A 6391-nucleotide genomic window follows, 5' to 3' on the forward strand; every position below is an offset into this window, starting at 1 on the left:
ATAGTTTTGTTCTTACATTTAGGTCTTTGATCCATTTTTGAGGGAATTTTATATTTGGTATAAGCTAAGGGTCTGACTTTATTTATTTATTTATTTACTTATTTATTTATTTATTTTTGCTTGTGGATATCTAGTCATCACAGCACTATTTGCTGAATGATGGGTTTTGAATCAAGATACAATAATGTATCCTATTCCTTAAGTAGGAGTAGGCTGGTGTGTGTTCTGGTGAGGAAGGGTTTTTAAAAGGAGAGACAGTGAATCCTGCCAAGAGCAGCAGAGACTGAGCTCTAATAAAGGGGCTCTAGATTTAGCAGTCAGGATATCATTGGCAAGCTTTGAGGTAAATCTCAATAATTGTTTGGTGTAATGGTTAGTTTTACGTGTCTACTTGGCTAGCCTCCAGTACCCAGGTATTCAATTAAACACCTATCTAGGTGTTGCTCTGAACATATTTTATAGATATATACTCAGCTGATTTTAAGTAAAGGAGATTATCTTTGCTAATCTGGGTGGTCCTCATATCAATCAGTTGAAAGACTTCAAGAACAAAACTGAGGTTTTCCTGAAGAAGAAATCCAGCCTGCCAGTTTACTGTATGGGTTTTGGACTTGCCAGCCCTATAGCTGCAGAAGCCAATGTCTTGAAATCTCTCTCTCTGTCTTCATATATACATATTGTATAATATTTTATATTATATCTATATAAAATCTGCCTCTGTATAGGTAGTATATTATGTATATTATATTGTTATATATCCTACTATATAGTAATATATATGTGTCATTTAATATAAATATACATTAATGTTATATATAATATAATATTATGGATATATAATTCATATATTACTAATGATAGAATTTAAATATTAATATAAATGATATATATAATATATGTACTTTAATATACATTAACGTATATTACATTATACATATTCTCTCTATATATTTCACCTCTACTGGTTCTGTTTCTCTGCTAGAACCCTGAACTAATATGGGGGAACTGAGTGAGGGAAATGAGGCTGATTTAGAGATAAACTCCCTGGAGAAGTTTGCAAATAAAATAGAGGGGAGAACAGAGGACAAAAAATAAAGTATTTTGGAGAGAGATGAATATTTGAGAGAGAAGGGTTCTCAATGAGTTAGATCTATAATGTAATTCTTCGTTTATATTTCATAACTTTTTTTTTATCATAAATAGATCTAACATTTTAATCTCTCTCACTTCTTTTTGTAATATTGCATCCAAGTAACTTAACTATATAATCTGATGGTATAATTTTTAAGGTTGTCTCATTAAAAAGCTATTTCTTTCATTGAGTGCCAGCCACTGTGATTGCATATTTAATAACAAGTAGTGATCAATCAGCCTCCATAACATTTTCTTTACAAAGTCTTTCTTTCCTCGTGTTGGCAGACATCATAGAGGAAAGTTATGAAAGAGTCTTCGTTGGGAAAGTTATAAAAGCAAAACTAAAAATTATAACTTGATAGCCATGAAGTCATGGCTATCATGGATCAATCAGGGAACAGCATGATTATGAAGTTCAATGGAAAAAAGTGAATAAAATATATTTTTTATAAAATTTAAGGAAGGAAGAATTGGTCTTAATTGGTAAGTGCAGAGATGTAGAGATTTTAATTTCTTATCTAAGTCAACAAAATGATAAGAGTCTTTTAACTTACACATTACGAGTATAAATTCACATTCTAAAATGAATGCTTTAAAGAAAAAAAAATAAAGAACTTGGTTTACTTTGGTGCAGAGCTGGACATCGTATTTTACAAAACCAGCTGGCATATGTTGGCACCATTTGACTATATACCTTCTAGTTCCTATTACACTCCTACTGATTGCATCCTAAGGCCATGTTAGCTTTGACAAAATTCAATTCTTTTGATGAGTGTCAGGTTTACTGGGCTGCTAAAAGCATGTAGTTAATAGATCAGGAAGACTGATAAGTATCGTCATATAGTTTTGTTCCAGAAGGACTCCATGCAGTTAATACACAAGCATCCAGTCTGTGTGAGCCCAGTGACTTCTAACCTGTTTGATATCTTACATATTATTGTGTCATGCTCAATTGTTAACATGTGAACATTTATCAGAGAAGATTATTGTAACTGGTTACTTACGTTATATCCTAAGTGTACTCTTCTTTTTTTAAAAAAAAATTTTAATGTTTATTTTTGAGAGAGAGAGAGAGAGAGAGAGAGAGAGAGAGAGAGAGAGGGAGGGAGAGAATGAGCATGAGCAGGGGAGGGGCAGAGAGAGGCAGAAACACAGAATCCCAAGCAGGCTGCAGGCTCTGAGCTGTCAGTGCAGAGCCCAACACGGGGCTGGAACCCACAAGCTGTGGGATTGTGACCTGAGCCAAAGTCAGATGCTTAATCGACTGAGCCACCTAGGTGCCCCCCAAGTGTACTGTTCTTAATGATTTTCAGTAGTTATCCTTTGGGAGAATAGGAAAACAGAGGCTACCTGTAGAAGAAGCTTTTTAGAAGGGCCGACTTCCATTGGCATGGTTAGATTAAATGGATTTAACAGACTTAAATCTTGTTGCTGCTTGATATATCTTAATTATAACAATTTCTTTTTTAAAATTGTGATGGTTTTTATGGGAATACATTATATGAGCTAAACCACAAAATTATATTGAGATATAATTTTTAAAATTTCTCAACAGAAAAGGTAGAGATTAGGAAGTTCTTGAGGGCAGGGATTCTGGTCGACCTATCTTTTGATTGCCACCAGTAGCATAGGAACTGGCACATAGTAGGCATTCAGAAATGTTTGATGAATAAAATAACCAGTCAATTAATTAGTTGGAATAGTTGGCTGAGGAATATCCTTATGCTCTGGCATTGGCTCTAAGGAGCAGTTTTTAATTAGGTGATGGATTGATATGAAGTTTGGTTTTCAAGTGTATAACTGCATGCATGCTTGACTCAGAGGTCAAATTAAATCTGATGGAAAATTAGAGACCTGTATGGAGTAGTAAGAACTCATTTGTGGAGGTATTTGGGAGTTGAATGTCTAATGGAAGGAAAGCTCAGTAGCTCCATCTAGTCATCCTTCTTACAGCAAAATTCAGGGAGATTTAATAACTGGGTGTGCTGTATTCTCTTGAGGAAGATCATATGTATGTTGTTTGACAGACTGAACATTAAGCTCATATGGTCAACTCTTTTCCTAACTTTGTAGGGAGTAGATATTATTATGGATGCATTCTGGTTTCCTGAAAAACATGCTGCTTCCATCAATCATCCTTTCTGCCAGTATCATCTCTGTCTTCAATTCCAGCACCAGAAATGGGTACTTCACAGTAGGTTTTACTGGATTTCACAAAAGACATTAAAGACTTAGATAATCTTCTCAGCTTTTCATTTGGTGTCTTTATTTAAGTAAATCATTGCATGCAGTTGCCTAATGGCTAATCATGGCAAGCCTAACTTTACAAAACCTGCTCAAATTATGTTTGTCTAAAAGTTGTTCCCTTCCAATTGTCAGCCTCCAACAGCAATGTCTGCACAATAATTGTGATGAATCTCTAGTGCATCACCAGAACTAATCTGTAGTAAAACTGATTCCACTTCTAGAAAAAATTATTTTTTATTGGGTCATTTCACTTAAAATGTAGGAACAGCAAACATGCATGGATGAGTACAGAAGAAAATACAAAGTATGAGAAATTGTCCTGCAAAAATATAATTGGTTGTTTTCTCTTACATGTAGAGAATTCAGTCTAGCCACTTAATTGAGTTTATTTTGAAAAAGGCCATCAAAAGAAGCATAATTTAAATCTGAGAATATGATTATAAAATGGAAGAATGAGGACTAATTTAAGGATATTTGTTAACATTGGGAATTTACATTGTTCCAGAGGTTAAGCCAATGTAATAAGATAAGAAAAATATATAACAATACAATTTTTAAAAAATAAACAGAAATAGAAATGTGCCTATATCTTTGAATGCGGATAGAAAACTGAGAGGATGCATGCTAAACTATTAAAAATGGTTGTTTTGATGGGGCGCCTGGGTGGCTCAGTCGGTTAAGCGTCCGACTTCAGCTCAGGTCATGATCTCACGGTCCGTGGGTTTGAGCCCCGCGTCGGGCTCTGTGCTGACAGCCCAGAGCCTGGAGCCTGTTTCAGATTCTGTGTCTCCCTCTCTCTCTGCCCCTCCCCTCTTCATGCTCTGTCTCTCTCTGTCTCAAAAATAAATAAACGTTAAAAAAATTTTTTAAAAAAATGGTTGTTTTTTTTTTTAAAACTTTTTTTTTTTCAACGTTTATTTATTTTTGGGACAGAGAGAGACAGAGCATGAACGGGGGAGGGGCAGAGAGAGAGGGAGACACAGAATCGGAAACAGGCTCCAGGCTCTGAGCCATCAGCCCAGAGCCCGACGCGGGGCTCAAACTCACGGACCGCGAGATCGTGACCTGGCTGAAGTCGGACGCTTAACCGACTGCGCCACCCAGGCGCCCCAAAAAATGGTTGTTTTGAGAGGTGCAACTGTGACGTGGAGAGGAAATTGGTGTTTATTTGTTTTTCCCTCTACATTTTAGTGTAGCCCGAATTTTATATTTTACAACAAATATGCATGAATTTGTTGCATTTTTAAATTAAGAAAAATTAAGGAATTAACACAATCATAAAACAGGATCTCCACAATACAGAAAGAAAAACTAAATGGGTTATCAGAACAGAAGTTATGTCAGAAGGAAATTTTTAGAGCTGGATGATGGAGTCATAAGATTGGAGAGCTGGTGATGTGACAGCATGAAATGATAAGTAAAACAGACAAGTGGAATCAGTGACAGTAAACTTTTATGTATATCATGAAATGTGGTGTCTGCATGTGATTAAACAGTCATTATAAGACTGAAAACACAAACATACACAAGTAACTTCTTTTTAGTGTTTAAGCAGAAACATTTTCCTCTCATGTTTTTTACTTAAAAAATTCAAATCTATGGAAAAAAATTTTTTAAAGATACAATGAAAATGTGTATGTTCTTCGTCTAATATCACCAGTTACCATTTTGTTCTCACTCTCTCTCTCTCTATTTTTTTCTTTCTTTGAACAATTTGAAAGTAAATTGCAAACATCATGACATTTCACCTCTAAAGAATCCAGCAGGTACATAACACATATACCTATCAAATCATAATAATAGCTATTGGTGTATGATGTATAATTGCTCCATCTTATTGATGAAGAACAAGATGGGATTCAAGCCTATATCTGACTGATTCCAAAATCCATGCTTAAAACCACAAGACAGGATATAGTTAAGGGCTAAGATGAGTGAAACAAGTTTTCACTGAACTTCAGAGGAGGGAGCAATCATAGCAGAACAGAGTGGTTTAGAAACATTTTCCAGAAATGGTTACCTTTGAACTAGACTGACAGAAACAGTCTTCTCTCTTTTACTTTGTTGGGAAGATATGTCCTAAAAGCACTGCCATTTATAATCCATTTCCCCTTTTTATTTCCAAAAGTAAAATTAATTGTATGTAGACATTTACTTCTCATCAACTTTTCCTTATGCATGATTGCAATGTCATAATTTCAAATAAAGGGCATTACAATATGTATTATATAAAATTTATTTTACTTTGGTCGCATTAAACATTTTCATGGTGGTAATAGATTACTATAAAACAAATTTCTGTGAGTAGCCGTATGAAGAATTTGTAAATCACAGGAACTGTCATAGCAGTTCTATTTCTAATGTATATAGAGATGTTATGTGTGCAAATATATCATCAAGAATGCACAAGATCAAAAGTGTGAAACTAAATACAGTTTATAACTCAACAAAACAAGAGTGAAGTTGTGCCAAAACAACTTTGCTTTTCATATTTCCCATCGCAGTAACATTTAAGGGATTATTTCCGAAAATGTTCATGAGTCAGAAGCGGGGAATGAGTAATCCTGTGCTTTGGACTTTATGAATGTTGTACTGCCAAAGGGACATTATCTAGTTTTTTTTAAATAAAGTGATGAGTTCTTCATCCTCAGATTCCTAACTGGCTTATTTGGATAAACTCGAATATAATTTGAACAACCAAATTACTGGTGTCTTCTGAATTTAGCACTGAGTTTTCTTAAAATGTTCTAATTTATTGAACAATACTTCAATCTCATTTGTACCTGCGTAGAAATAACTACTGGAGGTTACAATAACCTTAGAATAGGTCAACAAGATTCTTTAGTAAATAGAAAAACAAAGTTGGATTGATTCATTCAAAGTCAGAATATGCATGGAAATATAGTTAATGGTTAGTTGATATTTAAGTTTTCTTTGTGGATTTTTAAACTTTATCATGATGAAAAGTTCAGTGAAGAATATTTATGAGGCCTAGCATGGGGATGATTTT

The sequence above is a fragment of the Felis catus genome, chromosome C2 (assembly GCF_018350175.1).
Source record: "Felis catus isolate Fca126 chromosome C2, F.catus_Fca126_mat1.0, whole genome shotgun sequence".
Lineage (NCBI taxonomy): Eukaryota > Metazoa > Chordata > Mammalia > Carnivora > Felidae > Felis > Felis catus.